Below are 26,183 nucleotides of genomic sequence, written 5' to 3'. Positions count from 1 at the left end.
CCTGAGGCACACACCACTAGTCACCGATTGTCAGCCAGCATAGCACTCATTTATCCCCACTCTTTGCTTCCTGTTAGTCAACCAATCCTCTGTCCAGGCTAAAACTTTACCCGTAACGCCATGCATCTTTATCTTATGCAGCAATCTTTTGTGTGGCACCTTGTCGAAGGCCTTCTAGAAATCTAGGTCCACTATATCTACTGGGTCCCTGTTGTCCACTGTGTTTGTAATGTCTTCATACAGTCCCAAAAGATTAGTTAAGATGACCTACCCTTTATGAACCCATACTGCGTCAACCCAACGGGACAATTTCTTCCGTGATAATACACTCAAGCATCTTCCCCAGCATAGAAGTTAAGTCAACCCGTCTATAATTCTATAATTTGTCTACCGCCCTTTTTAAACAGTGCTAAGATCCACTGTTGCTGTTTCAGAAGTGCCAGAACCCACTAAACTGAGCAATACTGCCTTGGCTTCATCGCTGGAATTCAAGTCTTTGCTCCACGTTTGGATCGAGGAGTGAGATGCTGAATCAACTAATGGACATAATACTGGACATTAATCAGTATGTTATTCATGACCATATGTTGCAAATTGGCACCAACAACAACACCTTCCATCACTGTGCAGATAACTGACAATGGAGTGGTAATTGATCCAGGGTCTACCTGCCCCGAAGGCATATAATAACTTCTGTGAACAGATTGTATTGGTCCAATCAGTTGAGAACCTTCCCCTAACTCCTGTGGAATCAGATTGGAAAAGGAGATTGCTGTTGAAGGTCAATCATATCAGTCCCAGGACATCACTACAGGATTTCATCAAAACAGTATCCCAAGGTTAATCACTTTCAGTTGTTTCAATGATTGTCCTTCAATCATAAAGCCAGAAATAAGGATGTTCAGCACCATTCACAACCGCTCAAATATTGAATAGTCCATGCCCAAAAGCAGCAAGATATGGACAGGATCTAGGCTGTGTCAACTAAGTGAAAGGTAACATTAGTGTCACATAGATGTAAACCAATTGAACTGTGCTGCAGGTACCATAGTGCCATCCTGGGATTACATGTAAATGATGACTGTGACCAATTTCTAGTTTGCAGCCTTTCTGTTTGCTCCTGGATGTCTCTCCTTACAATGGATTTCTCACTGCTGTTGGCTGGTATTCCAAAACTGCCATCTAATTGGATGCAAGTGCATCATCATCTGCTTTTCAAAAGCAGGAATATTTTGATTTAATTGGACTAGATTGTACAAAAAGGAGACTGTGTTTAATGATTTGTCCCTCAGTACGCATTTTTTCTTGACTCTGCGTAGCCATTCACAGCCATATAGCTGATAGACAAATTACAGATCAGATTTTCTCCTAATTAATGTTTCTCTTGTGAACACACATCAACTGTACTTAAACAGGAAGGGATGACATTCCCTTTATAAATGTCCTGGCGAGAAGGCAGGACACAGAATCACAGTCTCTTATGCCCTGCAGCCTTACAAAATCAGAAATACTGTTGAAGCCTTTGGGTCTCTCTGCCTGATTGGAACAGTCATCAGTATATGACATTAATCCATGTGCACACCTGAACAGAGCATCAATCACAACCCTGATGCAGTGATAGGTAACTGACTGAAATTCCACATAAATCCCAAGATTAGACCTGCTAGGACTCGGGTCAAAAAACCCAAAGGGATTCTATGTTTCTATTCTCTGTTACCATGTATCCATCTATACAATTGGATGCAATGTTAACAGCCAACATATCACAGATTGCCATGATGGTCTCCCTTGACAGCCAGTCTTTGGAGATAATTTAGAATCTCCTTACTATTTTCCCTTATTATTTGCAGTTTACTTGCCACTGCCCTGTTTTATCAGGTGAATCATTACTTGGGGATCACTTTCTAGTACCTGTGCCATTATGTTGGGTGATGGTTTTATGTCAGTATGCTGGTATGACAAAAAGTGGAAATCGGTAGATGCCGAAATTAGCAGCCTGCCAACCATTTAAAAAAAATTAGCAGTTAAGGTTCTTAAGGTTATTGACCCAATTTTATGCTGCCTATGCCATAATGCAGTAGATATGCAGGAAACATGGACAGAAGGAGGATATTTCTTAACCGTAAGTGTTGCAAAGGTGGATATAAAGGTTGCAGATGGGACTGTGGCTGACTTGAGCAGCACTGGGAAACTGTGCTAAGTGCTCATAATTTGGACTTCCATTAATGCCAACATTTTGTATTCATTCACAAGATGATTACATCATTGGCTAGGCCAGCATTCATTGCCCATCCCTAATTGCTCCTGAGAAAGTGCTGGTGAGCTGCATTATTGAACTGTTGTAATCCACATTGTGTAGATCTAGCCATAAAAAATGTGGACTTTCCTGCAGAATGTGGCAAGTTAGGTGGTGCAACAATCTACATTTTGCAGTACAGGATTTGTGCTGAGCACTGTTTGAAAGTGGGTTTACTTCACCCAGTGACAGGCTCATTGTTCAGTCAGAAGGGAAAGGAGGAAAGCAGCTGCCTTAGATGAGCCCAAGAGTGAGCAACGTGTTGCACAGGAAGATCCTGTGAAGGGAAGGCAACAGCAGGGAGACAGATAGAGGAGAAGGCTGTACATCTCTCCACCCTGGAGGCTCCCTGCTTTCAGTCCTGATGAAGGGCTTTTGATTTTCCTGCTCATCAAATGCTGCCTGACTGGCTGTGCTTTTCCAATACCACTCTAATCTAGACTTTGATTTCCAGCATCTACAGTCCTCACTTTTACCTTCCTGCTAACAGTCTCTAACTAGACTAGGCAGACGTACAGATGACAGAGCTCTTCAAGTGTTCCCGATCATTCAGTATGATCATAAATGGTGATCTATCCCAATTCTACCGTCTTGAACATTAACCAAACTCTTTAGAAGCCAAACATCTGTTGATCTGAATTAAATATATCTAAAAACAGAGTGTACAAATGCTTATCAACTCACTCTAGTTTCATGTTCACATTCTCATAGAATCCCTACACAATGTGGAAACAGGTCCTTCAGTCCAACAAGTCCACATCGACCCTCCAAAGAATAACCCACCAAAACCCATTCCCCCTACCCTATGTTTACCTCTGACGAATGCACCTAACCTACTCATTCCAGAAAACTATGGGGCAATTTAGCATGGCCAATTCACCTAAGCTGCACATCTTTGGAATGTGGGAGGAAACCCATGCAGACACTGGGAGAATGTAAAAACTCCACACTGATAGTTGTCAGAGGCTGGAATTGAACTCAGGCCCCTAGTGCTGTGAGAAAGCGGTGCTAACCACTGAGCCACCATGCCAACTGTTCTCCTCTTGCATTGCTCTTTTAATCTACTCATACTCCCTCTTCTTTCTCCCATTCCTTTTCTCTCAAGCTCCCTCTCACTAACTCACTTTTCTCTCCCATTTCTCCATTCTCTCTCATACTAGAGTAAAACATTAGGGAAAGGAATACATAAGTGTGTGGTTGAAATAATTATTAGAACATAGAACAATACAGCGCAGAACAGGCCCTTCGGCCCTCCATGTTGCACCAACCTGTGAACTATTCTCAGCTCAAGTATTCTCTTTACAAATGAAGGAAGCTTAAAGATCTAATTAAATGATTTGCAGATGTATATTCTCCTTGAAGGATGTGACACAACATCCATCAGAGACATGGCTGCAAGATGTTTGGGAATGAAACACAATGGGGAAAATTGTAAAGGGCCGAAGCTTCAGTAAAGTACTTCAATGATGAGTGAATGTAATGAGGTGAGTAGGCAATGAAGACAGTTTTAGTACAACAAAGAAATAGAAATACATTTAAGACTGTTGCTAAGCTTACGTATGGGACCCCCAGTAGCAGCTGTGAAGCTGCAAATTTGTAAATGCTGAAATGAGATAAACCTGTGAGAAAGTGGTGGAGTGGTTTATTGTGTGATATAAATTCTCAAATAGGTCAGTTAAGCAGACAAGCACTTGTCAAAAAATTTGGAAATCCAGCATTGACTAATAGAACATAGAACATAGAACAATACAGCACAGAACAGGCCCTTCGGCCCACGATGTTGTGCCGAACTTCTAACCTAGATTAAGCACCCATCCATGTACCTATCCAAATGCCGCTTAAAGGTCGCCAATGATTCTGACTCTACCACTCCCACGGGCAGCGCATTCCATGCCCCCACCACTCTCTGGGTAAAGAACCCACCCCTGACATCTCCCCTATACCTTCCACCCTTCACCTTAAATTTATGTCCCCTTGTAACACTCTGTTGTACCCGGGGAAAAAGTTTCTGACTGTCTACTCTATCTATTCCTCTGATCATCTTATAAACCTCTATCAAGTCACCCCTCATCCTTCGCCGTTCCAACGAGAAAAGGCCGAGAACTCTCAGCCTATCCTCGTACGATCTACTCTCCATTCCAGGCAACATCCTGGTAAATCTTCTCTGCACCCTCTCCAAAGCTTCCACATCTTTCCTAAAGTGAGGCGACCAGAACTGCACACAGTACTCCAACTGTGGCCTAACCAAAGTCCTGTACAGCTGCAACATCACTTCACGACTCTTGAATTCAATCCCTCTGCTAATGAACGATAATACTCCATAGGCCTTCTTACAAACTCTATCCACCTGAGTGGCAACCTTCAAAGATAAATGTGGCATTAGGTCCTGTATTCATCAAGAAGCAGGCCATGTTAGATTTAGTAATGAGCCATTAGCTAGATTTAGTTGATCCCCTAATATGTGAACACTAATCGAATATCAATTGCAACAAAAAATGTAGAATGTGAAAGGGAGGAATGCAAGTCTGCCACTAAGATTCTACATTTAGGCAGGGTTGACTTCATTGTAATTACACAGAGACTGCCCATAGTAAGCGTAGAGATTCTGTTAAGTTGAAATACACTAGAATAATCTTTGGCAGGTGTTAAAAAATAATGCGATACAGAACAAGTTTATACTTATAGAATTCCAACAGTGCAGATTGTGGGCATTTGTTCCATTCAGTCTGCACAACCCTCTGAAGAGCATCCTATCCAAACCCGTAAGTCCTCAATTACCATTGCTAATCCACAGTCTGCACCTCCCTGTATACACTGGGGCAATTTAACATGGCTAATTCACCTAACCTACAGATCTTCAGAATTAAGAGGGGAAACCTGAGCACCCTGCAGAAACCCACACTGACATAGGGAGAACATGCAAATTCCATCCAGATAGTCACCCCAAGGCTGGAATCGAACCCAGGACACTGTCACTGTGAGGCAGCAGTGCTAGCCACTGAGCCACCATGCAAGAACTCAAGTAGGCAAAACAAAACAAACAAACAGTCATGAAAAATTAAAACTTGAAGAATACAGTGCAACCCTTATGAATGGGAGATACCAAGAACAGCTAAAGTAACAAAACAGATAGTAAAGTGCTATTAAAAAAAAACATATTGGAAAGCCTGCAGGGATATCAAAACCTGGAGTCTCAATGAAAATGTGCAATGGCAATAACAGTTAATAAAAATAAAGAAACGACAATATATTGAACAATTACTTTGCATCACTACTTTCAATCGAGGAAGAACATATGAACATACAACTAATTAAAATCAGGAATAGACTATTTCGCTCCTTGAGTTTGCTTCACCATTAAATAGAATTGTAATTCGTTTGGTTGTGGTTTCAACTCCACATATCCCTTCCAAGTGGAAGCTTTAAATCCTCTTATTCATCAAAAGTCACCATTCATCATTCATCACCATTGCTTTGAAAATAATCAAAAAATCTGCCTCCACTGGAGAGGTATGACCCTCAAAATTTTTCCCTCATCATTTAAAAAGAAACTTCCTCACCTTTTAAAACTCTGCATCCTACTTCCATTCTCTGCCACAAGAGAAAATATTTCTTCAGAAACTACCTTGTCAAGACCCCAAAAACATTTCAATAAGATCACCTTTTAGCCTTTAATATCCAATGGATAAACTACCAGCTGTCCAACTTTTACTTCATACAATATACCCCTCATCCAGGAATCAGTCAAGTGAATCTTCTCAGAGCTCTTTCAAAGCATTCAAATATATGTTTTTATTAAAGAGACCAAAATTATGCACAATTCTTCAGATATAGTTCCACCAATACCCTATACAACTGTAGGGGAACATCCTTGTTGTATCCCACTTCCCACTGCATACCACTGGTGTAGTTAATCTACAATGTCATCATGGAGAGTTCCAGGATTTTGACCCAGAAGGACAACAATATATTTCCAAGTCAGGATGGTGAGTGGCTTGGAGAGTAACATGCAGGTAGTGATGTTACCATGAATGTGAAGCACTTGTCTTCTAGATATTAATGGTCAGGGGTTTGGAAAATGCCTTGGTGAATTTCTACAATGCATTTTATAGATGGTGGACACTGCTGCTGTTGCATATTGGTAGAGAAGGGAGTGAAAGCTAGTGGATGTGGTGCCAATCAAATGGGCTGTTTTATCTTGGATGGTTTCAAACAAACATTGTTGGAGGTGCACTTACCAGGAAAGTGACAAATATTCCATCACATTATTGACCTATACCTTGGAGATGGTGGACAGACTGTGCAGTGTCAGAAGACAAGTTACTCACTGAAGAATTCCTAGCCTTTCATCTGTTCCTGTAGCCACAATAGTTATGTGGCCAGTCCGCATTACGTTCAACATAGACTGGGATAAGTAGATGACTGGGAAAATACTAGTATCTAGTGGCAAGGAAGTCACAGTAGCAGACTTGGATAAATCTTAGGGTAACGAGGCAAAATCAAAATGGCTTTACCATATGTGATAAACTTATTGGCAGTTGAGGGAGCAATAAATAATGTAGATAATGGGGAATTGATGGATGTACCATAAAGAACCTGGGGTTCCATAAAGCTTTTGATAAAATACTACATCAAAAGATTTCAGAGCAAAATAAGATTAATATGGGTCGAGGAAAGGTTAATTAAAAAGAAATGAAGAGTAGACACGATGTTAGATAAGCAAGTTACAATAAGTGAAATTCCACAAAGTTGAGCATTGGGGCTTTAACAATTTACATCCCATATTAGTAACATGGGCGGAAAACAAGAAGTCACTAAATTTACAGATGACCCAAACTTAGATGGAAATGCAAGTTGTGTAGTGCATAAGGAGTATGCAAAGAACTAATAACAGGTTACGTTAGCAGGCAAAAAAAGTTAGCAGCTGGAGTATAATTGGGAAAATATGAACGTATTCACTCTGGGAGGAAGACCAGAAAAACACCATTTTCTCTAAATGGAGAAAAAAAACAACAGAAGTAGTCAGTGGGATCTGGAAATCCTGGTCGGTGAATCTCTAATTAGCCTTAAGGTACAGGAAGTGATTCAGAAGGCAAATGCAATGTTGTTGCTTATTGCAAGGGCAATGGAATACAAGCATATTTTTTAAAGTATATTTTGCAAAACCTTTTTGCTACAGTTCAATGGCAACCACCAAATATTGACAGTAGGGGATTCAGTAATGGTAATATCATTGAATGTCAAGGGATAATACTTAGATTCTCTATTGTTGGAGATGGTTATTGCCAGACACGAGTGTGGTGCTACTGTTACTTGCCACTTCTCAACCCAAACCTACATATGAGCAAGATCTTTCTGCATTTGGACATGGTCTGCTAGTGTCAGAGGAGTTGCTAACGGTAAACATTGTGCCAGTGAACATTTCCATTTCTTACTTTATGATTGACAGAAGATCATTTATGAAAGATCTGAAGACAGCTGGGTCTATGACATAAGCCAGAGGAACTCCTGCACAGACATTCTGGAGCCAAGACATCTGACCTCTAACAACCACAAGCGTGACTCCAACTAGTGGAAGAGTCTCATTTGACTCAAGCTTTCCTTGATGCCACACCTGGGCAAATGTGGTCTTGGTGTCAACAGCAGTCAACTTCACCTTACCTGTGGAATTCAGCTCTTCTGTCAATGTTTGAACAAATGGCATAATGAGGGCAAGAGCTGAATAGCTCTAGGAGAACCAAGTTGAGGATCAGTGAGTAGATTATTGCTACTCACTGATTATTGATGACCGCTTCTACCACTTTACTGAAGATCGAAAGTAGACTGGTGGGACAGTAAATAGCTGGTTAGATTTGTTCTTCTTGTGGGTATACAGTAAATATTCAGGGAATGTTCTACATTGCCAGGTGAATGCCAGCATCATAGCTATAATGGAATAGCTTTCTTCAGGACACTACAACTTCTGGTTTTTTAGATTCATTTTTAGTGGGATGTGGACATCACTATCTGGCCAGCATTTATTGCCCATCCCTATTTGCCCTTAAGATGGTGGTGAGCTGCCTCCTTGAACGGCTGCAGTCCAGCTGCTATGGCTTGACCCACAATGCCACTCGGGAATGAATTCCAGGATTCTGACCCAGCAATGAAGGAATGGTGATATATTTCCAAGTCAGGTTGGCGAGTGGCTTGGACGGGAAGTTGCAGGTGGTGGTGTACCTGTATATCTGCTGCCCATGTCCTTCTATTCTGAAGCAGTCATGAGTTTGGAAGGTGCTGTCTGAGGATACTTGGTGAATTTCTGCAGTGTATCTTGTAGATAGTATACACTGTTGCTACTGACCATCAGTGGTGGAGGGAATGGATGCAGTGCCAATCAAACAGGGTGCTATGTTCTAGATGGTGTCAAGCTTCTTCAGTGCTGTTGGGGCTGCACTCATCCAGGCAAGTGGTGATCCATCACACTCTTGACTTGTGTCTTTTACATGGTGTATAGGCTTTTGGGAGTCAGGTGAACTACTTGCCGCAGTATTCCTAGCCTATGCATTTGTAGCCACTGCATTTATGTGGTGAGTCCAATTAAGTATCTGACCAATGATAACTCCACTATGTTGGTAATGGAAGATTCTGTGATGGTAACACCATTGAATGTCAAGGGGCAGTGGCTAGATTGTCTCTTGTTGGAGAGAGTCAGAGCCAGGTATATGTGTGGCACAAATGTTACTTGCCACTTGTCAACCCAAACCTGGATATTGTCCAGAATTTGTTGCATTTGAACACAGGCTGCTTCAGTGTCTGAGGAGTTATGAATGGTGCTAAACAGGGTGCAATCATCGAAGCACGTCTCTGCTGACCTTAAAATTGAAAGAAGGTCATTGATGAAGCAACTGAAGTGGTAGAAGCGGTCATCAAAGCTATGACCTAAGACACTATCCTGAGGAACTCCTACAAAGATATCCTGGAGCTGAGATGACTGACCTCCAACAACCACAATCACCTTCCTTGGTGTTAGGTATGACTAACCACCAGAGTGTGTTTGCCCTTGATACCCATTGAATTCAGTTTTGTTAGGACTCCTGAATGCCACACTTGGTCGAATGCAGCCTTGATGTCAAGGTTCACTCTCATCTCACCTCTGGAATTCAGCTCTTTTGTTTACATTTGAACCAAGTCTGGAACGAGGTCAGGAGCTGAGTGGCCCTGGTGGAACCCAAGCTGGGCATTACTGAGCCAGTATCGCATGATAGCACTGTTGATGACACCTTCCATCACTTTACTGTTGATCGAGAGTAGACCAATAGAGTGATAATTGGCTGGGATGGATTTGTCCTGGTTTTCTCGTACAGGACATATTTGGGCAATTTTCCACATTGTCGGATAGATGCCAGTGTTGTAATAGTACTGAAATAGCCTGGCTAGGGGAGGGGCACGTTCTGGTGTGCAAATCTTCAGTACTGTTACAGAACATTGTCAGGACCCAAAGCTTTTGCAGTATCCAGCGCCTCCAACCAGTTCTTGATATCTCATGGAGTGAATCAAATTGGCTGTACTGGTGGGGACCACTGGAGGAGGCCGAGGTGGATCATCCATTCGGCACTTCTGGCTGAACATTGCTGTGAAAGCTTCAGCTTTATCTTTTGCACTGACGTGCTGGCTCTTCTTTCATTCAGGGTGGAGATATTTGTGAAGCGCTTCACAGGAGGCTCCCAAGCACTGAGGATGTCACCTAGACAGGGAACAAAACGTTTGCAAGACAAATTCTTAGATCTGATCACCTAGCTCTGTCAATCACTTGCTGCTTATCCTGTTTGGCATGCAAGTCATCTTGTTTAATGGCTTCATCAGGCTGACACCTCATCTTCATGTATGCCTAGTGCTGCTCCTGGCATGCCCTCCTGCACTCTCCATTGAACTAAGGCTGATCCCCTGGTTTGATAGTAATAGTTGAATGGGGGATGTGCCAGGTTATGATGTTACAGATTGTGGTGGAATACATTTCTGCTGCTATTGATGGCCCACAGTGCCTCACAGATGCCTATTCTTGAATGACTAGATCTGTCCGAAGTCTATCCCATTTAGCACCTTGATACTGCCACACAACACAATGGAGGTTATTCTCAAGATGAAGGTGGGACTTTGTCACCACAGGAACTGCTGCAGTGATCACTCTTACCAATACAGTCATGGACAGATGCATTTGCACCTGGCAGATTGGTAAGGATGAAGTCAAGTACATTTTCCCTCTTTTTGATTCCTTCACCACTTGCCACAGACCTAGTCTAGCATTTATATCCTTTACTACGTGTTCACTTGAATGGTGCTGAACAGGGTGTAATCATCGAAGCACGTCTCTGCTGACCTTAAAATTAAAAGAAGGTCATTGATGAAGCAACTGAAGATGGTTACTGCTAGGACACTATCCTGTAGAACTCCTACAAAGATGTCCTGGAGCTGAGATGACTGACCTCCAACAATCACAATCACCTTCCTTGGTGTCAGGTATGACTCTAACCACCAGAGAGAGTTTGCCCTTGATACCCATTGAATTCAGTTTTGTTAGGGCTCCTGAATGCTAGATACCAGCTTGATCAGTAGTACTGCTGCCAAGCCACTGTTGGTGGTGGACATTGAAATCCCCCACCGAGCACATTTTGTGCCATTGCCATCCTCAGTGCTTCCTCCAAATGTTGTTCTTCATGTAGGAGCACTGATTCATCAGCTGAGGGAGGGCAGCATGTCATAATCAGCAGAAGGTTTCCTTGCCTATGTTTATGCTGGAGCCACAACACTTCGTGTATACCACTGTGCCATCTCTGCTAGGTCTGACTGACCTGCCGGTGAGACAGGGCATATTCAGGGATGGCGATGGTGGTGTCTGGGACATAGTCATACTCACTGAATCATAAGTTACAAACAAAGTTCCAGTGCCAAAGTCAATACCAGGTGATCCGTCCGGTTTAATTTTTTCAAGATTTTGTAACAATTGATACAACTGAATGGCTTGCTAGGCCATTTCAGAGAGCCACAGAGTCAACCACATTCCTATTACGCTCGGGTGACGTAGAACATAGAACAATACAGTGGAGAACAGGCATTTCAGCTCTCAAGGTTGCGCCAACCTGTGAACTATTCTCAGCTTGTTCCCCCTATGCAATCCCATCATCCATGTGCTTATCCAAGGATTGTTTAAATCTCCATAATGTGGCTGAGTTGACTACATTGGCAGGTCGGGCATTCCACGCCCTTACCGCTCCGAGTAAAGAACCTATCTCCGACATCTGTCTTAAATCTATCACCCCTCCATTTGTAGTTATGTCCCTCGAACAAACTGACGTCATCATCCTAGGAAAAAGCCTTTCATTGTCTACCCTATCTAATCCTCTGATCATCTTGAATGTCTCTATCAAATCCCCTCTTAGCTTTCTTCTTTCTAATGAGAACAGACCCAAGTCTCTCAGCCTTTCCTCATAAGATCTTCCCTCCAGACCAGGCAACATCCTGGGAAATCTCCTCTGCACCTTTTCCAATGCTTCCACATCCTTCCCGAAATATGGCAACCAGAACTGTACACAATATTCCAAGTGCAGCCACACTAGCGTTTTGTATTGTTGCAGCATGATATTGCAGCTCCGGAGCTCAATCCCTCTACCAATCAAACCTAACACACCGTATGCCTTCTTAACAGCACTATCAACCTGGCTGGCAACCTTCAGGGAATCTACGTACATGGCCTCCAACATCCCTCTGCACATCCACACTACCAACAATCTTTCCATTGACCCAGTACTCTGCCTTCCTGTTATTCTTCCCAAAGTGCATCCCCTCACGTTTAGCTGCATTGAACTCCATTTGCCACCTCTCAGCCCAAAGGTGAGGCCACACCAGGTGAGGATGTAGATTTCCTTTCCTGAAAGGCATTAGTGAACCTGATGGGTTTTCCAACAATTGACCATGGTTTCATAATCAAATGCTTAAATCCAGACTTTTTTTTAATAAAGTGAGCTCCAATTCCACCATTTGTTATGGCAGGATTCGAACCTGGGTCCCCAGAACATTATCTGGGTCTCTGGATTAATAGTCTAGAAATAATACCATTGGTCCATTGCCTTCCCATAGAGCACAATTCTTTGGTATTATTGCCAGAATCTTCACAGAACCTATAACTTTGGAATAGCCAGTGGCTCCTGGCATTACTTGATATAACATTGAGTGAACTGAATTGGCTGAAGACCGCTAACTGTGATGCTCGGGACCTCAGGTGGTGTCTGAGATCATCCACTCTGCACTTGTAGATGAAGATGATAACAATCCCTTCAGATTTATCTTTTGCACTGATCGGCTGGATTCTAGCATCACTGAGAACATGGATATTTATGGGATATTTCATCCTCTAGTCATTTATTTAATTCTCCACCACCATTCAAAACTAGATATGGCAGAACTGCACAGAACAGATCTAATCCATTGGCTATAGAATTGTCATGCTCTGTTTGTTACCACTTGTGCTTTTTGACACTCAGGTAGTCCTGTTTCATCACTTCAACAGTTTTACAACTCATTTTTAAAGATGCTTAGCACTGCTCCTGGCATGCTCTCCTGCATTTTTCCTTGAACAAGCATTGATCCTGCAGTTTGATTGCAATGGAAGGGGGGTGGGGGTGGGGTGGGGGGTAGGATGTGTGGGGGTGGGCAGCATGTGGGGTAGCAATGTTTCAGACTGCGTTGGAGTACAACTGTTCAGCTGATAGTCCACAGTACTTCACTGAGATTTGTTGGAAGCCTAACCCCTTGAGCATGATAGTATTGCCAGACAGCACAATGGAGGGAATGCAAAGTTGCAAATCATCTCCACAAAGACTGTAGTGGTCACTCCTACTGATACTGTCATGGACAGATGCATCTGTAGCAGGCAGCTTGGTGAGGATGAAATCACTTACATTATCCCCTCTTCATGGGTACCTCACCACCTGCCACAGACCCAACCTTGCAATAATATCCGAGCTGCTGCTGAGGCACTTTTGGTTGCAGATATGAAATCCTCTATCCAGGTGATATTCTGTGCCATTTCCGCCTTTAATGCTTTACTATGATGCGATGAGACTTCTGGTGTCCAGAGTCAAGGTTGAAGACTCCCAGACCAACTCCCTCCCTCCTGCGAACTATATTGCCCACGTGGACAAGCTGTGTTTCGCCTACTGGTAAGACTTATCCAGCAATAGCAATGGCAGTATCTGGGACATTGTCCCTCAGATGAGTCAAGCAGCAACCTGATGTAATCATAATCAGCATTCATGTCTGACAGATAGTTTCACACTTTTGGCACTAAAAGAAGACTAAGCAGTGTTTATTGGCCTCTTTTTGCTATTGCTGTTTTTCTCGTGCCCATGTCAATGCCAGGTAGACCAGTTTCATTTCTTTGTTGAGTACTTCATAGTACTGTTATAACTGAGTGGCATGCTCGACCATTTCAGAGGGTAGTTGAGCCACACTGCTGAGGATCTGGAGTCATGTTTAGGCCAGACCAGATTAGAATGGCAGATTTAGAACAACAGTAAGATATTTGTCAACCTGATGCATTTGTTCCAAAAATTGGCAGTGACTCCATGGTTATCATTAGACTCTTGAAATCAATAAATGTCTGAAATTAAGTTCCACCATCTGCTGTGGTGATTTTGGACCTGGGTTGCCAAAACAGTAGCTGAGTTTCTGGATCAACAGTCTAGCAATAATACCACCAGGCCATCACCAGGCTGCTGCTCTTTAATTCCCAATCCCTGACTGTATATTAGCACCAATTCTATATGCTTTGATTTTGCACAAAAACCTTTAAAAAAATTCAAATACATCATGTCAGCTGGTCCCCCCTCCAGTAGGTTTTTTCAAAACAATTTCCCTTTCAGAAATCCAGGGTCACCTCTGCATAATGCCATTCAAGTTTCTAAGTGTCCACTTATTACATTCTTTACAAATGACTCCAGTATTTTCTGTACGATTGATGTCAGCTAGCTATACTAATTCCTGGCTTTTCTCCATCAGTCCTTTTAAACTTTTCACCCTATGATCTGCTGAGACAGTTCCAGAACTTTAGAATTGTGGAAGATGACAACCAATATATCTAACATTTTCATGGCCACCTCTATTACTACCCTAGGATGTACATTATCAGGTTTTATACAGTTCAAGCATAACCCCCCTGCTGTTAAAGTCTACCCCTCAGCTCATAACAGCAAACTTCCCATATGCCTTCTTAATCACTGTCTACCCATTTTGCTACTTTAAAAAAGGACTGGTGGACATGCACATCAAGGTCCTTCTGATCTTCAGTGCTTCCCAGAGTCCTTCCATTAATCATCTATTCCCTTGCCTTGTTTGCGCTGCCCAAGTGCATCTCCTCTCACTAATCCAAACTGAATTCCATTTACCACTGATCAGCCCATCAAACCAATTCATCTCCTGAAATCTCCACTATTTACCATCCCATCGATTTCACATCATCCACAAAATTACTGATCAGCTTTCCTACTTTCACATCTAAAATCAATTATATCAACTACAAACAGCAAGAGGCCCAACACTGAACCCTGTGGAATCCTACTGGACACAGGTTTCCAGTCACAAAAACACTCCTTGATCATCACCCTCTCCAACCTGTTACTCAGCCAATTCTGTATTCAATTTGCCAAATTTGCTTCATTCCCATGGGCTCTTATTTTTGCTATCAGTCTGCCTTACAGGACCTAATCAAAACCCTTGCCGAAGTCCAAATAGACTACATCCTTCTGGGCTGAATTCTACACTGGTCCACACTCTCAGGTTTGCTACATTTGAGAAACTTAAATTTGATAAGAGTGGATAACTGCTGCAATGCATACGATCAGTCCTTAAAATAGTAGGAGAAAATGCTGGAAAATCTCAGCAGGTCTGGCAGCATCTGTAAGGAAAGAAAAGAGCTGATGTTTAGAGTCTAACTGACCCGTTGTCAGCTTTGACAAAGGATCAATTAGACTCGAAACATCAGCTATTTTCTCTCCTTACAGATGCTGCCAGACCTGCTGAGATTTTCAGCATTTTCTCTTTTGGTTTCAGATTCCAGCATCCGCAGTAATTTTCTTTCATCTTAAATAATAACTATTGCCTATCCAGTATCATGTCTATCAATGAAGTCACCCAGTTTATTAAAGCTACATCATCCCTCATACCTTCATTGTTATCTTTGTTTATATTTTGGACCCAAGTCTGGATTGGACGACTTCTCTTCCTGTCCCAATGAAAAAAATTCGACCATGTTATGTCCTGGAGGATCTCTCCCAACAAGACTAAATCAATCAATTCTCATTGCATAAAACAAAATCTGAGATAGCCTCTTCCCAAGTCTCTTCAATATCCAAAATCCATGTTGTACATGCTCCAGAAATTAATTTGCCACATTATTGCTTATGTGGTTTGCGCTGTCAACATCTGGATTTAAAAAAAAATCAATGATCAACACAACACCCTTGGTGCACTCAATTCGGTTTTATGTCACTCCCAACCTCACTCAGTTTGGAGGCCTACCAGCAACACTCTAATGTCTTCTGCCTTTTGGTGCTTCTTAGCTCTACTCAGACTAATTTTACATCTAGAGGTGGCACAGTGGCTCAGGTGGTTAGCACTGCTGTTTCAGTGCCAGGGACCTGTGCTCGATTCCCGTCTCAGGCGACTGTATGGAGTTTGTACACTCTCCCTGTGTCTACATGGGTTTGCTCTGGTTTCCTTCCAGAGTCCAAGATGTGCAGGTTAGGTGAGTTGGCTATGCTAAAATTGCCCATAGTGTTCAGGGATGTGTAGGCTCGTTGCATTAGTCAGGGGTAAATGTCGAGGAATGGGTCTGGGAGGACTACTCTTTGCAGAATCAGTGTGGGCTTGTTGGGCCAAATGGCCCACTTCAACACTGCAGGTAACCTATCAATTTCTTGTGCTATTATCCTTTAACACTACAGCACCCATTTCATCTTTCATTAACACCAGCACACCCTCTTTTCCATTTTGCCTGTCCTTCAAGATTGAATACTATTGGATTTTCAGTTCCCAGTTTTGGTCACCTGCAACCAATGTTTCCACAATCACAATTGTTTTGACATCATCACATCACATCAGTCTCTCTCTCCCTGTATTTGCAACAGAGGGTAATAATTCATTCAATAAAAGCTCAAAACGGCCTCAATAGTTACTAACTAAAAACTCCATTTGAATAATCAACAGAGACCAAGCTTATAGCTTAAAGTTGAAATTATTAACTTGGCTGTGCTAAAGCTAAACAAGGTAATCTAATTAATGCTTATAATTTATATTAAATCAATTTTGATTCTAGCACCCACTCTCCCAGACAGAGTTAAAGCATAAATTAAAGAGAAATAGAAAAGATGTAACTTGCCAGTTCACTTCAGCAGTCTCCACAATATCACAGGCACCTAGAATTCTTATCTTGCTTGATTTCTAAAGGCACTGGTTGATGCAAAACATTTCTCAGAAACTTTGAGGAATAGTGACTTATAACCAAGATTCTGTACTCTCAACTTTCAATAAGTTTATAATGGGAGGATAAGCAGAGAGCTATCAGATCTCCCTTCTATAGCTTTGGGAACCACAATGCTTTTGACAAAACAATTCAAACTTGGTTTTTTTTTGAAAATAAAAATAATCTTGGACAGTTGCAGCAGGACTTCCCTACTGAGATGCCAACCCCTGAAATAAGGGCCAAAATTTAATTAGTTTTCCTGTTCACCTGCTGCACCTCTGTGCTAGTTTTCTCTGTTTCGTGCACAAGCAACCCCAAGTCCCTTTGTGTTGCAGCTTTCCCCATTTAAATTACATTCTCCTTTTGATCTCCCTTCTAAAATGAATTTTTCATATTTTCCCACATTCCACTGCATGATAACTTTTTGCTTACTGACTTAACCAATGATTATCTGTGTAAACTGTTTGTATCTCTATTGAAACTCACCTTTCCAACTTTTGTCGTCTCTTTTGTAGAAAAAGAGCACATGCGAGGGAGAATGATCCTGTTTGCAGGATTTCAACCATTTTTCTACCTATGTCTATCAAGATAGATCATGACCTCTGGTCTACCCTTTATGAATCCTGAAGCCACTCAGTGACATCCTTGGCCCTATCACCTGGAAGGCAACATACCATCCTGGTGTCACATCTACGACTACTGAAATGTTTATCCATAGTCTCCAATCACTACTGTTCTCACTCTATCCCCAGCCCCAATGTAGCTGAGTCATAATTGTTGCAATAGACTCAAGTCATGTTGCATGTCCTTGTGAAACAATCTCCCCCTGCAGGATTCACTAACTGCTTAGCCTACAGATATTCCAGTGTTTTTGGCTGCTCCTCCACATCTAAAAAAGGTGCATTTGCAGTAGCTGCAGCTGGAAACACTTCCAGCATACAAGGATACCGGAAAGTAGAAGAGAGCAAAAAAAGGTTCCTACCAACACTTGAGACACAGGGAGACAGAGCAAAAAAAAGTTAATTTAGAAAGGCAGTCTGCAAATTTATTTCAGAGAAGCTAGTCATTCACAGAGAAAAGGCTGATTAAAACAGGGGTGCTACATAGTCTCCAAAACACTTAGGGTAGAAGAAAGGTCATCTTTGTATCTGGCTGCAAATGTTGTTAAAGTAAGGACTACATAGGACTACATTCTTCCAAACTCGAAGAAGTTATCCTAAATGAGGGATGAGATCAAGCTCTTACAGGATAATGACATTCAGGAACAGAGGCTCATAGCTGGATCCCATCTACTGTTAAATGCAAATGCTGCCAAAAAAAAGCTTGATCACAATAATTGTGCATAGACTGTCACAAAGTCAATGTGGTTAACAAGGGTGGATTCGTATCTGATTCTACAATTAGGAGCCTCCGTTAAGAGGATTGGACAAGCATGGTTTGTTACAATAATTGACTTGTCAAAAGGATACGGTATTGACAAGTTCCATTGACTGATACAGCCAAAGAAATATCAGCTTTTGTCACCATGGATGGACTTTACCAATCTAAATTGTTATGATTTCAGCAATTATTATTACTGGACAAGTCAGACCTTCAACTCTAATGTGAGTTGATAGATTTTGCTTAATTTAACAGTGATCATTCATGAAAACATAGGCACACAAGGCTCATTTTAATTAACAATAACAATTTTATTTCATAAAAAGAAAGTAAAACAAAAACAAAGCGATCTCAGTGTAACAGTTTCAAAAACCTTAAACACCTCGCAAAATAAAGACTCATCTATTCATTTTAAAATGCTGTTGCTGGGGTATCCAATAGAGAAATTTCCCTCTACATCAAATGTTAGATTTGACTTGTTTCTCCCACAATGAAAATACATAAAACTGAAAGTTTAGACTTTCATAATCTCAATAATCTGATTTCTAACCAACCATTCTTGGTCTAGACATTCACTGGCTAAACATTTACACCAAGATAACTGAACTCAACCTGAACCACCCGAGACATTTTCTTGGGGAAAATTAAATTTGTTCCTGACTGCAGTCAGGTCTGCTCTAAATTTCAATTTTCAAAGCTAAAATTAACCTTTGATTATTTCAAAGTAAAAGTGAGCCTTCAATGTTCACATCCTTGGTTGTAAATTCCACAATATCAAAACTCTCCCATTAACATTTCAGAAGGTTTGCAGTCATCTGTTCTGACATGCTAAATTAGGTTACTCTTCAAGTAAGGACACACTGATTTAATTTCCTTTTAAAACACTTCACAAAAGTATCCAATACAAATATGCTACTAGTTTGAAATAAAAGTTAATTTCACATCACAAAATATTATTCCAACAATAAAAAAAGTTACTGAAGCCAGAGTATTGATAAACATGATAAACAAAATCATGATGAAATGACTGCAAACCAAATTTTATTTTTATGAGATTGCCAAACCAATGCAAGAGATAAGCTTCAGAAAGCCAGGCTACGGACACATTTTTTACACCTTCAGACCAATTCAGCACCTGCACTAAGCAGTTATCACCTTGGTAATTCACAGTGGAAGATGTGAATCAAAGAGGTATGAACTCACTCAAAAGTTCTGAAGTATTAGATTCACAACACTGACTGTTTCTCTCCTCCAGATACTGCCAGACATACTGAGTTTCTCCAGCATGAACTCATCACAAGCTAACAAACATCCATATCAGAGGTCCACAGCACCCAAATAGAAATGGAACAGGTACGACTGTAACAAATAACACAACCAAACTCACGTAAGGAGCATTACCAAATAAACAGCCAATAATACGTACACGTATCATTAAGAGACCAGGTCTGTTAAAGTAGAGAGTGACACAATAGTGAGCACGTCTGCCTCACAGCGCCAGAAACTTGTATTCAATTTCGGCCTCGAGCGACTGTCTGTGCAGAGTTTGTACATTCTCTCTGCGTGGGTTTCGTCCAGGTTCTCCAGTTTCCTCTCAGTCCAAAGACGTGCAAGTTAGGTGGATTAGCTAATGCTAAATGGCCCATAACGTCCAGAGTTATTATGCAGGCTAAGTGAATTAGTCATGGGAAATGCAAGGTTACAGGAATAGGGTTGGAGGGTTTGGGATGCTCTTCAGAGGTACAGCCTCGGCTTAATAGGTCTTAATGGCCTGCTTCCACACTATAGGAATTCTATGATTCCATGACTTGTGTATAATACATGCATTGAAAGAACTGCTAATGCACAAGATTAGATGTGTATAGTGGGCAATTTAGGTAACAACTTTTTTGTATGAAAAGGAGGTAATGCAATAATTTACTAACGTATAAAACTATTCTAATCTTAATCTTAAAAAAAAGTATTCATCTGGGCCGTATTAATGTGAAACTGACTTAGAATACCCATCCTGCACCTAACGTTAATGAAAAGATTACCAGCGCAGACATTGTAGCATCGGATGTAAGGTAAAACTGGCACAATGTCTTCACCTCCTATCTTTGCTTTCATACTCCATTTCTCATTCTCTCCCACAAATCCCATCTCTTTCTGCACACCACTTACCTGTCCAAAAACATTCTTTCTGAGATTCTCCCCCCTTTCTTTCTCACAATTTTTCTCTACAGTCCCCTCTCCATTTTTACCTTAGTCCTTCTTTAACACACGTTCCAACTCACCCTCACTGAACCAAACCACACTGATGAACGTTTCCAGCCACATTATACTCCGTCCAACCATCGCTTTCTAACACCCGCCACGTGCCAGGACTGAATGCTCTTTGGTGGGCGGGCTCTGCCTGTGAGATCCTTTATGCACGCCCGGACTCTCAGCCGCACTGCACGCTGCCTTCGAAGTGACTGTCACACACCTCCTTCTGGAATGTGCCTATGCAGAAGAAGTCTGGAGAGGAATGCAGTGGTGTTTGTCGAGGTTTGTCCCGAGCAGCGCCGTGACGTGGGACTCCGTGCTCTACGGACTGTTCCCCGGGACACACACCGAGACGAACATCAACTGTGCCTGGAGGATCATCAACTCGGTGAAGGACGCTCTCTGGGCGGTCCAAAACCTGTTGATCTTCCAGCTGAAGGAGTTGACCCCGACAGTTGCAGACTGGCACATTCCAAGGTCCAGGACTACGTGTTGAGGGACGCGCGGAAGCTTGGGGCAACTGCCGTCAAGGCGCGGTGGGGAAAGACCACCGTGTAACATCTGCCTGCCTAAAGAAGAACAGGGGGCCCACGCAGTCATTTGGGTTCTGCTGACGCCTCAGCTAAAAATGTAATTGTACAGACCTGTAAATAGGAATGATTACTCTGTTTCAGTATGCAAACAAATGGAATGTTTTCATATGTATGGCATGTCCAACTGTACAGACCATTCAAGTATTTTATGAATAAAGTATATTTTTGAAATTAAAAAAACGCTCTTTGGTGGGCGGGTCCTCAGTGCGTGGCGGAAGATGCATGAGACACTAATCACCGAGTCAGAGGAACATGTTTCCATGGAATCAGGCTCGTTGGGCGAAGCCTCGTGAGAGCGTTGTCAGTTAAATGGGCGGGAACCGCGTGAGTGGCACACCCACCGGCAATTGTGGGTGGAGCCTTGAGGGCTGGCGCTTCTCCATGATCAAGATTCCTGTGTTGGGAATCCCGGTTGTGGACGAGCTGGTTGACAAAACCTTTCAATTGATTTGTTCCTGCTCAATGATCACTTCGTGCTGTACCTATGGCGATGAGAGGGAGAAAGCGGAGCTCGAATTTAAAATTCGGCCCGACGGTTGACACTGTGGAAGGTGGTTTTCAACTTAGCCACAGCCAGTGAGCAACAGGTGTCATCTCGAACTCAATTTCAAAATGCTGTGGACACTGACTGGGTTGATAAGGATTCCTGAGACTGAGTTATAGAAACAGCTACAAAAGAAAAGGGTCAATGCTGTATCTAATTTCAGGGTGGGCAAGTTGCAGATGCAGCAGTGAGACAGCATTTCAATGATAGTGACCATAACTGAGTAAGTATTAAGACTACCGGCTCGAAGGGCAGAATGGCCTACTCCTGCACCTATTGTCTATTGATTGAAACATTCTTTAGGGGCCTGAAAGGAAGACCTGCTGGATGTTTCCCCTCTTGGGAGACTCTGGGACCAGGGGTCATAGTTTCAGAATTAAAGGCACCAATTTATGACTGCAAAGAGGAGGAATTTCATCTGAGGGTAGACAGCCTTTGGACGTCCTTGCCATAGATAGCTTTGGGAGCGGAGTCCTTGTGGATAATAAAAAGCTGGGATAGATTCTGGGAAAAGGTCAGGAAAGTGGATGTGAATTTCAAATTAGTCATGATATTATTGAATGGTGCAGCAGCCCTGAAGGTTGAATAGCTTAATCCAGTTCTTACGTCCTATGGTCTTGTAAATGTATTAAGTTCTGAGGTGGATAGGGAGAAACCTTTCCCTTTACTATAGGGGTCAACAACAAGGGGACACAGTTTTAAAGTAAGGAGTGACAGGTTGATTGGATTGAAGAAAACCTTGTTTAACTAGATGGTTGTAAGTTTCTGAAAATCACCGTCTGAAAGGGTGGCAAAAAAATGGAATGCTTTAGACATTTACGAGCTATTTACATGAGCACTTGAAATGCCAAGGCATAAAGGCTTACAGGCCGAGTGCCAGAAAATGGGATTAGAATATGTAGTTGCTTGATGACTAGTGCAGACACAATAGTTCTGTATTCTACAAACGTTACACCTCTGCTTGAAGGACAGCAATTTGTCTCAAACCAGTGACTTCAAATACAGGCAATTACACAGGTAGAAAAATACAGTTGGATGAAGTGGACTGAGAAAATATTATCAGGGAAGGTGAGTGGTTAAACAGGGCAGATTATTGAAGCGGATATTTCATTCTACTCCGAACAAATTTATTCCAGTCAAAAAGTACTCTGAGAAGGATGAACCAATAATAAAGGTGGTCAATGAGATTGCATAATCAAAAAAGGCACAGAAAACAGTGAAAACCAATATCAAGCCAAAGGACTGGACTTTATTTTAGGAACCAACAGAGGACTAAAAAGATGAGTAAAATGGGAGAAAATTGATTCTAAAAGTAAACTGCCAAGAACTACATTAAAAAACAAACAGTAAGATGTTCTACAGGTATAAAAAGTGAGCAAAAATAGTGAAGGAAGTTGTGACTGAGGAATTGATAATTGGAAACAGGGAAATGACATATTTTGCATTAATCTTTGCGGTGAAAGACATTAAGAATCCCAAAGACATAAAAAAAAATCAAAGTGCTCATGGGCGGAAAGGTATCACCAAAGACAGAGTATTTCACAAATTAATCACACTGAAACAGACAAGTTACTAGGATCTAATGGCCTGCATCTAAGGGGTTTTAAAGGAAGTGTCTGCAAAAGTGGTTGAGGTATTGGTCAATGTATTCAAGATCTCACTGGATTTCTGAAGGGATGCCAGTGGATTGGAAACCTGCCAATATGACACCCTTGTTGAAGGAGAGAGGGAGAAAGAAAGCAGGAAACTATTGGCCAGTTAGCTAACAACTGTCTTTGGGAACATGCCATAGAGTGTTATTTTTTTTAAAAAGCAGAACATTTAGAAAAGGTTAACACAATCTGAGTCAACATGGTTATTAGATTAGATTAGATTACTTACAGTGTGGAAACAGGCCCTTTGGCCCAACAAGTCCACACCGCCCCGCCGAAGCGTACCCACCCATACCCCTACATCTACATCTACCCCTTACCTAACATTACGGGCAATTTAGCATGGCCAATTCACCTGACCTGCACATCTTTGGACTGTGGGAGGAAACCGGAGCACCCGGAGAAAACCCACGCAGACACAGGGAGAACGTGCAAACTCCACACAGTCAGTCGCCTGAGGCGGGAATTGAACCCAGGTCTCCGGCGCTGTGAGGCAGCAGTGCTAACCACTGTGAAAAGGAAACCATGTTTGCCAAATTTGCCAGGTCTTTGAGGATATCACAAAGTTGATAAAGAGGAATTGGAAGATGCAGTATTTTGTGTTTCCAAAAGGCATTTGATAAGGTGCCTTCTGGATATATTAGGTCATGGTCAGAGTGTGGTGCTGAAAAAGCGCAGCAGGTCAAGCAGCAAATGAGGATCAGGAGAATCGAAATTTCGGGCATAAGCCCTTCATCAGGAATAAGGTTTGTGGGCCAGGGTGGCTGAGAGATAAATGGAAGGGCAGTGGGGCTCGGGGTAGCTGAGAATGCAATAGGTAGATGAAGGTGGGTGGGATGATGATAGGCCAGAAAGGAGGGTGGATCGGATTGATGGGAAAGACGATGGACAGATCAAGAGGATGGTGCTGAGTTGGAGGCTTGGGACTGGGATAAGGTGGGGGAAGGGGAGATGAGAAAACAGGTGAAATCCACATTAATCCCATGTCATTGCAGGGTCCCCAGGTGGAAGATGAAGGGGTCTTCCTCCAGGCATTCAGTGGTTAGAGTTTGGCGATGTAGGAAGCATGTCCTTGGTGTATGGAGGGGGAGTTGAAGTGTTCAGCCATGGGGCAGTCGGGTTGGTTGGTGTGAGTGTCCCAGAGATGTTCTCTGAAACGACCCACAAGTTGGTGTTCTGTTTCTTCCCCAATGCAGAGGAGCCCACATCGGGTGCAAAGGATACAGTAGATGACATTTGTGGAAGTACAGGTGAATTTCTGTCTGATGTGGATCCTTTGGGACCTTGAAGGTGAGGGGGTGGGGGGGAATGGGCGCAGGTTTACACTTGTTGCAGTGGCAGGGGAAGGTGACAGGAGTGGGGTAAGGGCTGGTTTGGGGTCTGATGAGGAAGTCATGGAGGGAATGGTCTCTCCAAAACACTATTAGGGGTGGGAGGGAAATATATCCCTCATGGTGGGGTCTTTTTGTCGGTGACGGAAGATGATGCGACGTATACAGAGGTTGATGGGTTGGAAGGTGAAGACAAGGGGGTTTGTGTCCTTGTTGAGTTGGGAGGGGTGGGGTTCAAAGGCGGAGGTGTGGGAAATGAAGGAGATGCATTGGACAGCATCACTGACCATCTGGGATTTTATGGTGGAATTGGTCACCCTGGGAACAGATGTGGCAGAGGCAGAGGAATTGGGAGTAAGGGATGGTGTTTCTACAGGAGGCAGGGTGTGAGGAAGTGTAGTCAAGGTAGCTGTGGGAGTCTGTGGAGTTGTAGTAGGTGTCCGTGGTTAGTTGGTTGCCAGAGATACCTTTACCGGCACTAATGTCATCTACTGTATCTGTTGCACCAATGTGGTCTCCTCTACATCAGTGAGACAGGATGCCAACTTGTGGATCAATCAACCAACCAATCAACCCTACTGCCCTGTGGCTGAACACTTCAACTCCCCCTCCCACTCCATCAATGACATGCAGGTCCTGGGCCTCCTCCATCATCAACCATCTGACACCTGGAGGAAGAACACCTCATTCTTCTACCTTGGGATTCTGTAACCACATTGGATTAATGTGGATTTCACCAATTTCCTCATTTTCCCCTCCTCCCATTTTATCCCAGTCCCAAGCCTCCAACTTGGCACCGTCATCTTGACCGGTCCATCGTCTTTCCCATTTATCCACTCCACCCTCCTCTCTGCCTATCATCTTCCCACCCACCTTCATCTACCTAATGCATCTTCAGCTACCTTCCCCCTAGTGCCACCCCCCTCCCATTTATCTCTGAGCACCTCACCCACAAGTCTCATTCCTGATGAAGGGCTTATGCCCAAAATGTTGATTATCCTCAGATGCTGCCTGACTTGCTACACTTTTCCAGCACCACACTCTTGACTCTGTTTTCCAGCATCTGCAGTCCTCACTTTTCATTGTAGGTTAGATTAGATTACTTAGTGTGGAAACAGGCCCTTCAGCCCAACAAGTCCACACCGACCCGCCAAAGCACAACCCACCCATTCCCCTACATTTACCCCTTCTCCTAACAATATGGGCAATTTAGCATGGCCAATTCACCTAAACTGCAAATTTTTGGACTGTGGGAGGAAACTGGAGCACCCAGAGACACAGCGAGAATGTGCGAAATCCAAACAGATCATTGCCTGAGGTGGGAATTGAACCCAGGTCTCTGGCGCTGTGAGACAGCAGTGCTAACCACTGTGCCACCGTGCCGATTCTGGTCCATGATAGCAACCCACAGTCTTGGATGCAATGTATTAGATTAGATTGAGAATTGGGTAATAGCAGAAGACAGTCAGAATTATTGGGTTACAAAATCATCACAATGAAGTGCCACAGGATCAGTCTAACGGCCTACATTATTTACCACCTATTAGTAATGTCTTGGCCAAGGGGCAGAGTAAAATCCAAATGTGCTGACGGTACAAAAATAGGCCTAGAACATGTGGTATGACCACATTAAAAAACATTTAAAG

This window comes from Chiloscyllium punctatum, chromosome 41 (assembly GCF_047496795.1).
Source record: "Chiloscyllium punctatum isolate Juve2018m chromosome 41, sChiPun1.3, whole genome shotgun sequence".
In the NCBI taxonomy this organism is placed as follows: domain Eukaryota; kingdom Metazoa; phylum Chordata; class Chondrichthyes; order Orectolobiformes; family Hemiscylliidae; genus Chiloscyllium; species Chiloscyllium punctatum.
Note: the sequence above shows the minus strand (reverse complement) of the source record.